This window comes from Mustela nivalis (genome assembly GCF_964662115.1).
Source record: "Mustela nivalis genome assembly, chromosome: 5".
Classification (NCBI taxonomy): Eukaryota; Metazoa; Chordata; class Mammalia; order Carnivora; family Mustelidae; genus Mustela; species Mustela nivalis.
In genome coordinates, this window is record NC_139024.1 from 142652415 (window position 1) to 142670445 (window position 18031).

General features: G+C 45.9%; 1 protein-coding gene and 1 long non-coding RNA gene across 4 annotated transcripts in view; one reads left to right on the forward strand and one right to left on the reverse strand.

Moving 5' to 3' along the window:
• Window positions 1-18031, reverse strand: part of NEDD9 (neural precursor cell expressed, developmentally down-regulated 9) — a 187848-nt gene that overhangs the window by 10249 nt on the left and 159568 nt on the right. The gene's annotated exons all lie outside the window — the stretch shown is intronic.
• On the forward strand, window positions 3552-17450 carry LOC309864560. Its single transcript, XR_014311608.1, has 2 exons — window positions 3552-12167; window positions 17308-17450. It is a non-coding gene; the product is annotated as an uncharacterized lncRNA (long non-coding RNA).

The window sequence follows — 18031 nt, forward strand, 5'->3', positions numbered from 1 at the left end:
CAGTGCCGCTCTCAGAAGCCTCCAGGAGCTTTCAATCCAGCCTTTGAAACAAATGACAGACCGAGTTGGGAGCCACTGGGAACAGAGTTCAGGTCTCGAATCATTTTCTCATTTCCACCCGGGGAGCAGACGTCCCAGACAGTACCTCCATCCAAGGGATGTGGGAAGTCAAACACACTCATCACAAGCCTGGCATCTGGAAGCAATGCCGACAGAAGGAACCTCACCCAGCAGGCTTGCATTTTCCCATCTACCATCCTTCCTCGTGTCCTAAGCACAGGCAGAGAACTCTCTTGAAGTGGAACTCACTGGAAATGTATTTAATTTGAAACTCATTTGGAAATGTATTTAATCCTCCAGGGGGCTACTAAATGACCAGTGTCTTGTGTCTGCCTAACCCCTGTTCCCCCCCGAATGACTAATAGCAGCCCCCCCTTAGTATGGCCCATCACTTTTTTTTTTTTTTATTTTTTTAGGAGACTGAGCATTGTAAATGAGGCAGAGCTGGCTCTTCCTTAAGAAGCCGTCATCTTTTATCCTTTCCCTAATGTGAAAATTCTGGCGTCAGGCTGCCTACAAAACTATGTGAAAAATGCTCGCGTTCATCTTCTGTTGCAGTGGATGGAACACAGCCAAAGGCACCAATGCCCTCCTCCCCCGGGAGCTCTAAGACGCTAACTAATGCCCTAGTGCCTGCGGCTCATTACTTCTTGCCATGGATGTAAAGGAGATTAGAACTGCAGTCATCATCCCATCAAATCTCTCCACGGCCTCGGGTTTAAGAAAAGGAATCTGTGGCTTTAAACTCTTGTTGGCATGTAGCATACAGAACCATTTGCAGAGTGGACACTGCACCATGCCTAGTAAATCGTCCTTTTAAAAAGCGGCGTGCCCTTTGCTCAAGAAAGACGCGCTGTGTTCCTAGTGCCCTTATATGATTTTTTTTTCTCACTCACTCTTGTCTCGGAGAGAAGTGAAGGATCTTCTCTGAGTGTATCTCATCAGCCCCTCTATTTATAGCTCTCTATTTTGGCTTTATAATAGAACCTGCACACAACACAGCTTTTGTGCGGTTTGAAAGCTTCTAAGAGTGGATTCTGTCCAAGGTTGCCAAGTTGGTAATAATGCTAATGGAAAACCAAGGCTGGTTATGCTGAAGGCCAGCTGAGTGGTTCCATCTTTAGTTTAAAGATGGGAAGGGGGTGCTGGGAGATAGAGGGGGAGGTGCCAGTATCTGAAAATAGTCCTTGGTGAGATGTAAACATACGGCAAGACCTCAGAAAGGCGGGGTCCTCGACAAAGCTCTTCCTTGCCTTTGTGGGACCTTCCCTGGCAGAGGGCATTCGTGCTTCCCAGTATTTAACTTCTCACTTCCTGACAAATGTCACAAAACCTCAACTCGCTCTCTCTTTCTCATTTGGAGGATGCCTGTGGTCATCTGGTTTTTAAAAACTTTGCATTCCAAGTCAGTCATTTTCCTTGTTTATGCGTTAAAAGAAACAGATGGCGAAAACCACAGGGGGGAAAAAGCCAACAAAATACAGTCTCCCCGATTCCAGCATTCCTGATGGTACCATCGAATTCACGCTGGTCCACAAACAGCATTTAAAAGGGACCAGCATTTTGCCTCTGGTCAGACACAGCCAGGGCAGACTGCGATCCACTCTGTAACATCTGAAAGCACGAGCAGCTAAAGTCTTCTACTTTTGGACATTTTCCTCCTCAACCCGTCGCTTGGGTGACTTTCATGCCAATTGCGTGTTCTCTCCTCGGAGGAAAGTGCTGACTGTTCTGTACCTTACAGAGTATCCAGTTCTGTGGTCACAAGACCTTTTCTTCCTGCCTGACACAGTACACAAAAACCTTTCTACTGTCCCGGAATTACTGAACCTCAACCTCCAAGGAACACCAAGGTCTAGCCAAGGGGATGTAAATTTCGGAAGCATTCTCCTGGGTGTTTGCGAGGCAAGGCATCGCTGGCATTGCTACACAGAGGGCATTTCAAATCTAATTTTCTCAATGAAACAAAGTCAGGTTTTTCATTTCCTTTTTTCCTCCCTTGGTTTTTCTTTCGTGTTTTCCTTTTTTTCTGTGTATTTATTTATAGTTACAAGGAACTCCCATATTGACCTCTTAGCTCATTAGAATTGATGCAAATGGGGCTTGAAAGGGGGATTCTTGGGGCTCTCAGGACCAAGGGCTAAGGCAATCCCCTTCCTGAGGACCCTGGCAGAGGAAATGCATTTTCCGGATACGGGATTTTCTGCCCCGTGAGGAATCTGACTGGTCCTCAGATGTTAGTATACTCTTCTTGTCAACTAACTGAAGAAACTGAAGGTGGACACTTGAAGAGAAGGCGGCGGCCAGATGTAGACATTTAAGAAAGAAAAGTCCATTTAATAAATCTCCCCAGGGGTGGAGGGTGGCATCCAAAGTCCAGAGAGTGGGGTTACATTAGCGCTCTAATGAAGTGCTTGTCTAAAAACAAGCAAACACACACACACACACACACACACACACACACACACACACACGAGCGCGCGCGCGCGCGCACGGGCATTCCCCCATCCCCCACTCCGATGTGTTTGATTTTCACCATTTTCGGCGTTAGAGCCTGGCCATCAAGAGCTGCTTTTAGAGATGATTTAAATACCTCCAATGTCTCATAATTCTGAGAGCCTCGCATGCTGAAAATTTTAAAGGGTGGCAGTGGGGGGCCAAGGGATCCCCCAGCAGCCAGCACGTGTGAGCCAGTGAGCTAGAAGAGAGGCCCTTGGGCCGGGCCACTCACACCTCCCCAGTCCTTGGCCTGGCTTTGCACCTGTAGCCCAGCGAGGGCCCGAGTCTTGGATGCCTACAGGGCCCAGCAGATGAGGTGGAGGGAGAAACAAGCTGGGATTTCATGCTGGGGAGACAGAACCCCCAAGCCCCCGGAGGAAAGCAGCCATTCCTCAGCTCCAGCCAGCTGCCACCCCGAGAAAAGATGCCCCGTGTGGCTAAGTCTCTCAAATTTTCAGGAGAAGCCAGAAATCTGGATTTTTTTTTTTTTTAATGTGAAATCTGATTTCCAGAATTGGCTCAAATATTTCAAATAGTGTCCTGGCCAAACTAAACGTGTCTCTGGCCCTCGGGGGACCCGTCTTGCCTTCATGATGTATTTCTGCCCTCCTCCCTCAATCCCTTGAAAATCTCTGAGGCCAGGGCCCAGAAAGCTCTTCAGCAATTCCATTCCTTGACGAGACTGAAGTCCACCATTTTATACCCATGCCCCGTGTGCCGCACGTCTATGCCTTCACTCACGCTGTATCTCTGTCCAAGATACTCTTCCTCCTGTTCTCAGATTCATATATTTTTTTTAAAGATTTTATTAATTTATTTGACAGAGAGAAAGATCACAAGTAGGCGGACAGTCAGGCAGAGAGAGAGGAGGAAGCAGGCTCCCGCTGAGCAAAGAGCCCGATGCGGGGCTCGATCCCAGGACACCGAGATCATGACCTGAGCCGAAGGCAGCGGCTTAATCCACTGAGCCACCCAGGCGCCCCTCAGATTCATATTTTATTCAACGTTCAAGGCCAGGCTGAGTGTCTCTCTCCCATGGAGCTTTTCCAGACAGAACACCTTTTTCTTGGAACGTCCCAAGCACATGATGCATCCGTCTCTAAGGGAACTAATCACTTGTGGTCTGTTTTGGTACCTCCCATTTCTTCTCTGGGCATGGTGGAGATAGAGCCTGTTTCTTCTTCATTTGTAGAGACACAGCAGGGCTCTGCACAGTGCCTTGACTGTAGTAAGCCTTGGATAAATGCACTGACTGGATATGTTAATGAACTAAAGGAAAACTCGAGGCTCTTCTTACACAAGATGGTGCGGACCTGGACAGGACAGGAAACAGACCTGCCCGTGTAGGACAAGGTTGGTGTCTAGGTGAGTTAGCTCTAGGATGAGTGGGACCCACAGGAGAAGGAGCGGAACGGGCTCTTCTCAGCCATGCATGGTCAGGTTGGGCAAGTGATTATGGCAAAAAAAGCAGAGCGAATTTTAGATAAAGTCAAGCAATCAGAAACCACGGAAGCATGATCACCTGTGCGAGTGGTTGGTGTGAACCACTCGGAGGCCAAGAAGGGCTGCTAGCTGGTTTCCTTTTCCCTAGGCTCGAGTCTGCATGTGACTTGAGCATCTGTGTTCTTCTTAACCACCAGCTAGAAACGTATGGGGGAGTTTTGCAAAAATAAAACAAACTCTGCCGTTTACCTCAGTATCAGAAGGAAAACGTAACAGAAAGGAACAGGAGCTCTGACACGGGTCACGGGAAGCTGTGTATCAGAGGCCAAGGGCACACCAGGTCTTTAGCTCATGGAAAGGATTTGATCTGATGAGGGAAGGGACTGAGAACATAAGCCAGACTCAGGTCAGAGCTGACTCCACCACGTGTGAGAACATGACCAAGGCATCCGTCCATTCTAAGCCCGTTTCCTCATTAGTAGAATGGAAATAATAACACTTAGAGGCTATTAGTGTATTAAATGAGATCAAGTACATAAAGAGCCTGGCATCCAGCAAACCCCTGAAGTCTTAGTTATTTCTATTATAATTGTCTATGATAATTCTATTATAATTGCTGGGTTATACAGCTTTACTTTTGGACTTAAGTTGTGGACCTGGGAATTCAGATCAACCGACCTACTGAAGACAGCTTTTAAAGAATGAGGAACAGATATTAACAATCGTCTTCATCACCTCAAAGCATTAAAAGATAGTAAAGAGGGGCACCTGGGTGGCTCAGTCAGTTGGGTGGCTGCCTTCAGCTCAGGTGATAATCCCAGAGTCCTGGAATCAAGTCCTGCATCAGGCTCCCTGCTCAGTGGGGAGTCTGTCTCTGCCTCCCCCCTCTGCCCCCCTCTCCAAGCTCATGCTTTGTTCTCTCGCTCTATCTCAAATAAATAAATAAAAATCTTAAAAAGAAAGAAAGAAAGAAAGAAAGATCGATCGATCGATCAGGTCCGACTTTGGGAGCAGAGAAGGAATTCACAGAGGTAAGCCCACACTTTAAGGCTGCTTTTTTCCGGGGGTAGGGGGCACTGACTGATGTGAGAGAGGTGTGTCTAAGAGGCCACACTGTGTCTTTTTGCCATGTCTTTGGGTGTGGGGGAATACTGGACTCTAGGGCTTCCCAAGGTTGGGACCCTACTTTGGGTTGGATGTAAAAGTAAGAAGGTGCTAGAAGGGAAGCCACCCACACACAGGCTGAAGCCAGGTTTTCACTCATCAGGGTTGGTAAGACTATCTCAAAGCCCGAAATCAGATTTCTGTGTGGCTGGGAGGCTGGCAGAAGGGAATAAAATCCTCTCTGGAAGTAGACGACATCTTTATGGGCCTTCAATTATTTCTTACAAATATTTGTAAATCCAGCGTCCGTCCTACAAAGATACCCAAAATTATAGGAGACAAGACAGCAGAAAAGGATAAGAGCCAATTTTTGCTTTCTTCCCAATATGAGGAGGATGTGGTCTGTGTCTTAGTGACCACAGATCTCGCAGGCTGTTGGCTTTCAGAGTGTTTCGTGATTAAATGAGGGGAGCCAACTAAATTTAATCATTTAGATATGAGTTGAATCGAAAGAAATGAATCTTTACAAATGCATAGTGTTCTCAGTGAGGTCTGTGAGGCGATGGGAATTTCACATCAAAGCAGCCAGTGACAAGAGACTTTGGTTTTCCAAAGGATCAGGAGATTGACTTGGGTTACTGTTTTACTCTGGTCTTCTCAGTATTGTCATTGTCACAGCGATCACCCTAACCGCCCAAGACACTCCAGCGGAAAACCCCAGGAGATAAACATGCTTTATGAGGCATAGAAGTAAAGCTATTTATCCAAGAGGAAGATAGCAACGTCCCAAACCCAGGACCCTTGACTGGGTTTCTCCTCAGACAAGACTTTTTCAGTGGGAGATCACAAGCTGGATTTGTCAAGAGGCCCTCACCAAGAAGTGGGGCGCATACCCAGCTGGGAGTCTAGCAGCGAAATACCTTTCAAGAGGACTCTCGCTCATGTGGTATCTCTGGGGCCAAGGTCTCAGCAAGACTCCGTGGGCATCCACTTCACTTCCTCAGGGCAGAGCTCGCTCGGGGGTGTCTGGGAGTGGGGCCTCACTGCTGTGAAGGCCCTGAGGTTGGGAAGACCTTAGCCTCTGGGCGCATGCCTCCTGCTCAGGGGCATTCTGTGGAAACGGGAGGGGAGCAAGCTGTGCCTGGGCAGACCCTCCCCGCCGAGAGTCCCAGGAAAGCTGACGAATAGGGTCTCCGCCATGTTCTGCCCTGCTTCTTTCTGATGCCAGCCCTACCACTCACTTCTTGTCTCTTTCCTCCAACACCCACCCCTGTTTTCGTTCCTTCCCTCCTCCCGTGCTACCAGCAACTGTGAAGAAGAACAAAAACAGTAACAAGGAAGTGGAAAAATCCTACTGTTTGACAGAAAGAACTGGGTGGAATGGATAAGAGACCTAGATGGGACGGGGAGCCCGGAGCACAGGTTCTAGAGTATTCTCATCATTACTATGGCCCATACTTCTACATTAGATAGATGCCTGCTTCAACGATTACAAAAATCACAGAAACAGAATTTTGTACAATTTTAGCAGAATTTAACAAGACATCCCACTTGGAAGGGTACAGAGGGGTCTTTGTAACCGTCTGGGTTTCCGTGTCCCATGATTTAATTCTCTGGGTCTACATCTCTCCATCCCGAAGCAACATCAGAAGTGGCCAGAATGACCCAATCGTGTCTTCTTGATATCCAGATAATGCCTCGATAACTGACCCCCCAAGTTTACCCATCAACCTTGCAGAGCAGGAACGTGGGCACCCGGCTCCTGGCATTGTGCCCTTGGGCCTCGTCAAGGCCTAGGCAACCCAGGTGGTGCTCAGGAAGTATAATGAGTAATTGATGAGAAGTTAAAAAGTGCCACCGTACCGTAATAATGACAGTCCAGATTTATAACTCTGCCATTAACAGTTCCTAAGATTGTCTGAATTCAGAAGTAGGCCTTACCGACCAGCAGTCAGCCATTTGCATTTTTCTTGGCATCTGCGGAAAATAAAATCAGATCGCTTCCTGTCTACCTCTAATCTCCCTAACCCCCCAGTTTAATTTATACTATCTCTGGGTTTCATGCATTAACAGGAGTATTTAGATTTCAAAAACCGCCCGCTGGAAAGAACTCATTTCATATAAATGCCCTTAAAAAGCATTCACAGAGCCACCACGGTGTTTATTAGATCTTATAATAACCTCTTTGTCTTAAAGCTCATGAACTGTGTGACCCTTTCCCTTTAAAGAAAAACTCTTAGGAAGAGAAACATCACTATTATCACCGTCTGCCCGTTAGAACTGGGGTCCAGCTTTCAGAAACAGCGAAGTTACAGAGGTTCGTCTGTTTAAGATCGAAGATTACTAGTTTCTTTTCACGACCAGAGGAAAAGCCACATGTTGCCTCCACTGGGTTTATTAATTCTCTATAAATGCTCTCTGCCCAGCTTGGGTGTAGCAGTGAGCTCATTCACTGTGCGCATAGCAACAATATAATGAAAACCGAGTCTGGCCCGGAAAATACACCCTTGTGGGCCAAGTGCATGGCTTACCCTTCCTAAAGCTTCTCTTGAGCTCATCTAGGTCTCTCCCCCCTCTGTTCTTGGGCGGTGATTTACTTTCCTTCAAAGATATTTCGCTGTCTGATTTTTAGGCTAGAACTCAGCCTTTCGCTCGCCCCATCTAAATCACGATCAGCCTCTCTCTCTCTCTCTCTTTTTTTTTCCCCCTCCAAATGAGGAAAAAGTCACAACCGAAGGCTCAGAAGTGGAACAGGGCTCTTGGGTCACTTTCATTAGACACAGCATTCAGGAGGCAAACCACTCCAGGGAAACAGTGCCCTGATTGTCCAGCCTCTAGCACGCCTCCCCTGCTGCTTTCAGGAAGCTCTTTGTGCAGCAAGTGCTAAAGCAATATTTAGTTATGGAGTGACCGAGCGTCAAAGAGCAGCTCAAAGCATTTAATGTGGAAGAGCACGGCGGGGAATGACGTCTGGGCTCCTGCCGCGGTTGAGGTCTTTCTCCGCACAAAGTTGAATGGGACCCGCGGTGACAGAGCTGGGTCCAGTGAAGTCATTTTTTTTTTTTTTTTAAATTCCATGGACCGAGATGTTCTTGGAGAACTATTAAAGGCACCAGCGTTTTGGCTCTTTGGATGCCCAAATAAATTCAACAGGACACTAACCACGAGGTCTGAATTTTGGAAGGGAGTTTAGATGTCCACAGACTGCCCGAAAGGGGCTGTGATTGTGGAAAGGGGGGAAGGCATGAGCATTTCAGGGCCCAAATGCTGGGAGCTCTGGGTAGGAGACCTTGCGCAGGAGACCCCTCAGAGCCTCCCTGGGAGAAGGGACGCTGTGGCTGAGATGATAGACCCATCCCGTGGCAGAACGTGGTGCTATGGGCACGGCTGTTGCTTCCAGAGACACCTGACCCGACAAGGGTTTCTGCCATATCCAAGAGGATTAAACAGAGGAAAATGGACAGAAAAATAAAATAAGTTCTAGGAGGAAACATTCTCTTAGCTTTTGGTACCAAAGCAGGGAAGATAGTTCTCTTGAAGAAGCTGCTCTGTGGGAAGTGTTCTCCTGTACAGGGATGGGGCTGCGAGCTGGCTCAGCTGACCTCCCCACCCCCCACCCCTCCCCCCTTGTTCCTCCTGCTCCTTGCCTTCTATCGCCACAGCTCCATCTTCTGGAGGCGACTGCGGTTTCTAGATGGGAAGGCGGACTGCATCCTAAAGGAGGAGTAAGATTTGCCAAAACTTACAGGGTCAAGTTGAAATTTAGATCAGTGCCCGAGTGTCTTTTTTTTTTTTTTCTTTCTTTCTTTCTTTTTTTTTTTTTTTTAAAGAATCTTGAGATCAAGCAGTTTTACTAAACTTTTCCAGTGACTCTGGGAAAGAATCAGATAAGGATATCTGGATCATAAAATTTTAGCAAAGACCATTAGAGATAATTCAACCCTACTCCCCATTTCACAGTTGAGGGAACTGGAGTTCAGAGAGGTTAATCAGCTGGTTAATAATGGCAGAGAAGTAAGAACGAACCTGGCTGGCTGGGTCCCGAGGTCCACCCCTACTTTTGTCAATATCCCATTGCTTACATTTGCAAGACAGATTAGAAGTTTACTACTTTCCTAGTTTCACTGAGAAACTCACTTCCTTGTTTGGGAAGCAAAACTTGAAATCTGGGTATCTTAAATTTAGGGGGTGCCCCTTTCCCTGGCAAGCCCATTCTGGGAGATTTAACTAGATAGCAATCTCTCCTCATCCATGGTGGGTATGTTCCAAGATTCTCAGGGGATGCCTGAAACTGTGATTAGTTCAGAACCCTATATATACTATGTGTTTTCCTTCTACACATACATACCTATGGTAAAGTTTGATTTATCAATTCAACACAGTCAGAGATTAACAACAGTAATAAAATAGAACAATTATAATGATATACTGTATGTGAACATGTTCTCTCAAAATATCTTGCTGTACTGTATGGTACACACCCTTCTTGTGATGACATGAGATGATAAAATGCCTGCGTGATGAGGGGAAGTGAGGTGAGTGACACAGGCATTGACCATATGTCAGAAGGAGGATCATTTGCTTCCAGACCCTGATTGACCGTAGGTAACTGAAATCATGAGAACACAACTGTGGATAAGGGGAGACCAATGTATCTGGTTAAGTGAAGTTATCCACCCGGACTCATTGGAAGTCATTTGAAAAGATGGTGCTTCCAGTGGTAGAGAAAGCCAACACAGCAATGTTCTCAGTGATGCCACGGTCTTCACATCACCTTAATCATCGGCTTGGGACTTCCGGATCAGCCTGCCATGAAACAGACCATTGCCTCTGGGTGGCGGGAATTTCCACCTTCCTCAACCCCCACTCCCTCAGCATAGGGCTGCTCTCCAGCTTGGGTGGGAGCCTTATGAAGTGACTTTAATTCTTCCTGGCCAAGACGACGATGTTTAGCACCCAGGATTGTGATGAGCTAGAATTGCTCATGAAACGTCCTAAACAAGCCCTCTTATTTTAGGGCTTGGCAACATCAACCATTAGCCTGGATGTAAAAATCATCAGCTTCAGAGTCAGAAAGACTTGAGTTCAAATACCAAGGCCGCCTCTTCCCAGAGGTATGTCCTTCAGCAAGTTAACTCACTTCTTAGACCTCAGATCCCTCCCCTGTAAAGAGAGGGGGGTGTAAGGAACACCCCGGTTCCTTATGAAGCTGTTGAGAAGATCAGATGAGATTACGGATGCAAGGTTTCCTAACATGGAGCTAGGACCCCAGAGCACTTTCAGGTCACCCCCACTTTCGTCCTAAAGCTATCGTGAAAAATGAGTAACTTCATAGCTTGCGAAGAGCTACACAGACAATTGGTGGTAAATTGGAAAATAAATGACCAGTATGATAAACCACTGCTTTAAGCACCCCCTGCTTGAAGAAAACCCAAGAAAACTACTCAAACAAATCAGAGGTGATTATGGCATGGCTGAAGATTCCTTGCTTCAAAAATCAGCCTACTCGGGGGTTGCTTTTAAGAGAGAGTCCCTTGGTACTTGTCACATGTTACCGTAGTTACACAGAACTTGGAGAGAAGACACACTGACCTAAGTGAGTCACACTGGGATTCCTTAGCAGCAGCAGCATACCTTTCTAGAAACCCACCTGGGCAATGGGGTCTGGCACTATTCAGAACCAAGCCCACTCCTGATGGGATCTTGCTCTGCATTTTCCACAACATACTCAAACAAGCCTGCCTTTTTTTTTTTTTTTTTAAGATTTTATTTATTTATTTGACAGACAGAGATCACAAGTAGGCAGAGAGAGAGGAAGGGAAGCAGGCTCCCTGCTGAGCAGAAAGCCCCTATGCAGGGCTGGATCCCAGGACCCTGGGATTATGACCTGAGCCAATGGCAGAGGCTTTAACCCACTGAGCCACCCAACAAGCCTGCTTTTAAAGGCACGTTCCTGTTCTACCAATATGAAGGCTGAGTTTTGTCATCAAATCAAATAAATAAATGTTTTCTTTTTCCTCCCTCCCTCACACGGCATTATCCACTCAACCAGCCATCACACCACACACAACATCTGACCCAATCGCTCTGATAAGCACAGTCACTCAGCATGAAATCATTGAAGAAGGAAGGACAATGACTTTGGTTTGCTCTGGTGTGGGTTTATAAGAAGTTACTGATGCACTCTCAGAAATACGCACTATCTGTGAGCTTTATGACAAACCGCGACCGAGTTGGGCGGCCTTGGCATTGGCCAAACAAAAAAGAGCTTTGTACATTTTTAGGGAGGTGTTCCAGTTTGCTCATTCCCCTGGCGTGGGTGGCTCCGCTGGGAGGAGAGAGTTCTCATTTTCAAAGTGAGCTCATCGAGTCCTGCCCCTAAGTGCTCAAGGTCCTCCAGTTCTGTGTAAGCTGTAGAATTCATCTTGACTCTTGAGGGTAAGGAATTTAGACGGACGTTCACTTCTCCACACAGTCCCAAAAGCCATGTATTGAGGGGGAAAATAATTTAAATCCAGATTATCCTCATAGAGAGATGCACGATTCTGAAACCTGGTCCCTTTATGGAGTTTATAAGTGAAGAAACCAGATGTCCTCTGTGCCCTGTCCCACTCTGATTCTCCCTGCTATTTTCAAGGGGTCTCTGTGTGTGCATAGGAAGGGAACAAAGGAAAGTTAGGTGTAGTCAGAGTTTATCTTCTCGGGGAGCTTTCATTTCCTCTAAATCTATTTTTACTTGTTGGTAGACAAATCATACTGTGAATATATAGCAGTTAGCTGGCCGGTTACTGAGTGTTGCCTCTGGCAACCAGATTTCACAATCCTTCAAATCCCAATAAGGGAAGTCCTCTGTTCCCTAACCCATGGCTTTGGGTGAGGGGGTGTGTGCGCGTGTGCGCGTCTGTGTGTAATTCGTGATGACTCAGTGTCTAAGAAGGTACAGATATTATAGCAAATCTATTTCTGGTTCTTATGTTACCTTTCAGGAATGGGCCTGGAAGACCTGGTGAAACTCTTTTAATCATTTCCTGCCAACATTTGGCTGTGTCCCAGTTTGGAAGGTAGGACATGGTCTTTAAAGATGATGTCACGGGGTCTAGATAAATGTAGAGTTTTCTGAGTGCCACCCCAGTCTAGCCCATCATACCCATCGTAACGGCCACTGTAGTTTTAATGAACCCATGAGCTTCCCTTGAGATTAAGTGAAGAGGGTAACATATTTTGGGGGAGAAAATAGAGGAGGAGAGAAAATGGCTGGGGTGCAGATGGGAAGGCTTCTCAGAGGAGATGAACATTGACATGGGCTTTAAAATATGACAAAGGGTTTACAGACAGAATGGAGAAGAAGGGGCGCCTGAATGGCTCAGTGGGTTAAATCCTCTGCTTTTGGCTTGGGTCATGATCTCAGGGGCCTGGGATCGAGTCCCGTATCGGGCTCTCTGCTCAGCGGGGAGCCTGTTTCCCTCTCTCTCTCTACCTGCCTCTCTGCCTACTTGTGATCTCTGTCTGTCAAATAAATAAATAAAATCTAAAAAAAAAAAAAAAAAAGCATGGAGAAGAAAAGTCATTCTAGATAAATCACAGAATATGCAGAGGAAGCTCCGCTCTCCAGTAAAAATAGTGTCGTTCTCCTCTCTATGTGACCATGGAAGAGTCAGCTAATCTTGTGGCTACTGGGAAAAATGCATAAAAGGTAGGTTCTTGGGCGGCACATTCGGTGATTTCAGCTCAGGTCATGACCTCTAGGTTGTGAGACTGAGCCCCACATGGGGCTCCGCCCTCAGTGGGGAAGTTTGCGTGAGATTCTCTCTCCCTCTCCCTCTGCCCTGCCCCCCTCCATGCTCATGTGCTCTCTCTCTCAAATAAATAAATAAATAGATCTTAAAAAAAATAAATAATAAAAGGTAGGTTCTCAGACACGCTGAACTTTACATCAGTCATGCTTTGAATGCTCTCACTTGTTGTGTACAGATAGTTATGATTACAGAAAAGAGATGGTGGCATTCCCCAACTCCCTTCTTTTTTTTCTTTTTAAGATTTTATTTATTTATTTGACACACAGAGAGGCGGGGGGAAGCAGGCTCCCCACTGAGCAGAGAGCCTGATGTGGGCCTCGATCCCAGGACCCTGGGATCATGACCTGAGCTGAAGGCAGAGGCTTTAACCCACTGAGCCACCCAAGTGCTCCCCCAACTCTCTTATTAGGGGGAAACTCCGGAGTAGAATCTGACAGATATCAAGAGATGGAAATGAGCTGGATGATAAGATTTGAACCATGTGTGATGATTGATGGGCGATAAGATCAGAATCATTTTTCAGTTTATTCAAAGGTCAACTCAAATCAGATGCTTCATTTCTTGCTTCTGCCTCGTTCAGTGGCTCTGATCCGTGTTCATGGGCTGTCATCTGTGTGCTGACACTTTGCTGTGAGTGTGGCCTCTAGTGGGAAATGCCATACATGGGAATGCCACATGTAAAGGACAGCTCCGGTCCCTGCCTGCCCTACTGGATGTCAATCCCTTAATTCAAAACTGATCTTCAGAAGAATGCAAAACAAACTCAATTCCATCAGTTAAAATAAAAGCAATGTGTCCAAAAAATAATCAGAGAAACACGTATCATTCTCCATGCAGATCAAGGCACAGAATGGATGAACTCAGGGGCCAGTTTTTGCTGACCTCTTACGTAGAAAAATGAAGCTATTTCAGACCTTTGAGGCCCTTCAGCTTTTGGAGCCTTGGGAGCTCCACTCTCCGCCACAGCCCCTTAGTAAGTAGAATTTTTGCTTTTAAGGAATCGAGAACGTTAAAACATAGACATAATTTAGCTTTTCAAATTATTGGACTGTGAGTAACTCAGTTAATTTAAAATTGCCTGTGAGTTCTTGGCAATCCCAGGGCATATTTAGAAATCCTTGCAAAGTGAGAAGAATCTAACCTACAAATTGTTTTCAAGTGTAATAAAATAGCTTTGAGCTCTAAATGTAGCAATTAATGAGGCAGACGTGATAGTTATTTCCTACACATTTGTCTAAATGTTTATTAATTATATTTTTCAGTTTTTGTGTTTCATACTTTGAAGTCAAAATTTTTTTGGGGGGGGGGGTGCAGGGTGTTCTGAAACATCCCTGGGCATTCTGCCCTGTAATGCCTAATGGATAAAACATCACTGGCATCCAGAACCCACAGGGCAAAAGACCAGTGAAATTAAGAAAGGTGTCAGTTATTTTCCACTCTGTGCAAAGTTCCTACAGAACTAAAGGGAGAGAGAGAGAGCGCCACACACTCCAAGGGAACAGCCCCTGTGTTAGCAGTAAAATATTTGCATATCTGATGCACAATCAGAAACACAAACAGGGCTGAGGCCCTTCAAAACAAACTCTGAAAAAGGAAGGACAAACAGGGGAGAGGAGAGGAACTAAGCTTGTAAGCCACACACCCCCCACCTCCCTGTGGGTCCCCTGCACCACCCTCCACGGCCCGCCCATCCCCCCACCCCGCCCCCAGTACTGAAGCCCTGGGCAACGTCCTTCTGCACGTTGTTCCACTGAATTCTCACAAGAACTCTGTGAGGTGGTTGGGATTGTTCCCAATTTACAGATGGAGAAATCAAAGCCTAGGGAAGTCGAGGAACTTGCCAAGGGATTGACAGCTATGAAGGAAGAGAGCCAGGGGTCAGCCTAACCCCAGAGCCCATGCTCTTTGCACAATACTCACGCTGTCTTGTTTCATAAAAGGGTGGGGATGACATGATTATCTTTCTTTTTCTAACTGCTGATAGAATGAGTGATGCATGGCACTTAGTGTGATTGGGACGAGGACAGGTGTCTCAGGTGGTAGAAGCTGCACCTTCCCAAAGAGCAAAGTCAAAGTGATAGAAGGCAGAAATTTTTTTTTCCTCCTCTATGATGCATTCATGGAAAAAACTGAATGCAAAAACTGAATGAAAAAACTGTGGTAGATGAAACTCCTGAAGCCCACAGTCCGTAGCTACAATAAGGGAATCCCTGAATCACAATCAAATTGGAACATATCCAAACCCCCACCATGGTCACTTTACGGTAGGTTCTCAAAATGCAGTCCTGGGTCACCTCTCCCAAGAACTAGCCCACGAGCTCAACCCAGGGCAGATTCCCAGGCCCCAGGATTAGAATTTCGGGTGGGAAAGGCCTGGAGATCTGCATTTCAGCTCACCTTCCCTACCTCTCCAAATGATTCTTATGTTCTCTAAAAAACTTAAACTACACTTTCATGCTTTAGAACAAAATCTACCTCCTCTTCCTTTTCTTCTTCAATAGCTTTTAAGGACTAGAGCTTAAACTTCCAGAAATGTCTAGTCCTGGGCTTACCACCCTTTTATAGATAGGAAAGTAAGGAGAAAAATGGGTACAGGGCTATTCACTAAGTCAGCTACGATAAGAACTGGAAAAAAAAAAAAAAAGCCTGAAGACAAAACAAAAACAAAAACAAAAACCCATAAAGCCTGCCCGATCCCCGCTGTACTGAGATGAACTCTTTGGGCCTTGGCTTAAGTCATTAGCGTGATTCTCAGCCACTGAGAAGATCCCTTCACAGAGGAAGATGTCGATAGAAGTTTTTTCAACAACCGTTATCTAGAAGGTTAACCTGACTTTTTAGCAGCCAAGCCATCTCCACTAAGAAGGAGCAAGGAAGGAAGGAAGGAAGGAAGGAAGGATGGACAGAAGGTGAAAATGAAAGAAATGGGGAGAGAGAAAGCACAAGAATGAGAGCAAGCAAGAGAGGGAGGGAGGGAGGGAGAAAAGAGGAAGGAAGAGAGCGAGAGGAAAGGAAGGAAGAGGTTTTTCCTCCTCACACTCATGGAGGTTTGAGCCAGTGGCCCAGTGGACATGATGGAAGGAGTCAGTCTAGGGAACCAGAGGCATTCAGATGACTTTCAAGGTGAGGTCAGGATATGCTGCAGAACACTTGGTGTTCAGCCTGGAGGAGCCAGGACCGTTCTGTCCTGCCCTTCCTATCCTTGCCGCCATGTTGCCACCTCAGACCCACTGCCTGCAGTTCTCAGTTCTGGTAAAAGTCTCCCCGCTGTGAAGGCTGGCAGAGGTCCAATTCCGAAGGGCTTCCTCCAACAGGAATCACCCACCATTCAGTAAACATAAAATGTTTCACTGATTTTTGAATTAGACAAACAAACAAAACACTGAGTTCACGCGCACACTCCAGCCTCCATCTAAGGGAAGGTGTGGTCCAAGTCCGTCCTCTTGAAAAGGATGGAGGGTCAAGGAGCGAATCTGCCATCCAGTGACAGCACATAAAATGGGAAGAAATCCGAAGTACTTTTCAGACTTGGAACTCAAAAGGTTGAGTCTAAAAAGGAAAACATGTCACCTTCTGCCAAAATAAACTGTGATGAAAGTTTAGACCCACCACCTTTCAGCCAATCATTTCCTGTTCTGGTCCCCCTCGTCTGCCTCACACTAGCTCCGAGGAGGGAGAGCTATTTTTAAGGTGCAAACAACCAGGACTAAGAATGAGAGAAGTTATTTATTTATAGTTACACCTTTCAACTGTTCTTCCCCCCCCCCCCCCCCCTCTGGAGACAGAGGCTTGGTGTGGCTTTCCCTTTAAATCTAAAGTCCCTTGGGTAAGAAGGACTCTGAAAGGTCATGACGGGAGTCACTTTGCCTCCAGAGAGTGATCATCCTCCTGGGCAAAACAAGTCACCTTTTCTTGAGGAATTCCTCCTCGCATGCATGCGCCGGGCTTATGCCACACAAGTGCTCTTGAGCAATGGTTGGTCTTACGTACCTTTTGTATAAAAGGTGATTTGAAAATACATTCCTGGTTTTGTTATTTTAAGGAATCCAACAGTGATTCTCCCCCTCCCATTTTTTGTCCAACAGAGAATTCCATTATTCTGAGAACAGATATTCCGTAATGGACGTGATTGTGTAAATTCAGCCTTTGTATCAGATTTTCTCGAAGCAGGACACAGGCATATGTGGTGTTCTTGGGGCCAGCAAGGTCCTTCTCATATCTAACTGCATCTTCCCTTATTTCTCATTCCATTAAATCAGTCCATTCTTTATACCAAACCTCAAAGGACTCGTTGCAGACCCTTGGAATTTGCCCATCAATGAAAGAAAAAAGCCCTCCCTTGCAGTGCTTACGTAAACCTGATCTTGGTGTTGGCCAACACTGACTAACATTATTTTCTTTCCAGGTGTTTCCCCCTGACATTACAGTGTTTGCTTGTCTTCCCACTACAACGTAAGCATCACGAAGGCTTTGCTCACTCCTTGGTTCATTGCTGTATCACAAGCATCAAAAATATACTAAATGAAGGGTGCCTGCCTGGCTGACTCAGCTGGTTGGTCGAGCATGTGACTCTTGATACTGGGGTTGTGAGTTCGAGCCCCAGGATGGATGTAGAGATTACTTAAAAAAAAAAAAAATCTTAAAAAAATACATATACTAAATGCTTAAAATGAATTTGATGAACAAATTTCTATTTATGTCAAATTGTTGAGACATCTGGAATTGTACAGAGTGCTGCAGAGGTCCTCGCCACCCCTCTTTCTTTTTAACATAATGGTATCCTAACTATTTTAGCTGTACTGTTTTCATCCACTGGTTCCGGCATTATTACAGGAATTATTTGAAGGACAAGAGGATGGCTCTTTTCTAAATTCACTGGTGTCCACATGTTTTAATTGGACAACCTTGAAACTAACAACTTTACAGAAAAGTTGGTTGCCATGACCCACTTCCAGCCTCTTCGCTCCCTTTACTTCTGGTGGGTTCTTTGTGTAGCCAGGTCAATGGGGTCACGATTCAGCTTTTAGTGAAAGAAGAGTCCTTTCTGCATCATTGTACTTGTGCAAAATTTGGTGCCTTGTACAACTCAAGGAGGAAACAGAAAAGACTGGAAACTGAGTATAGAACCT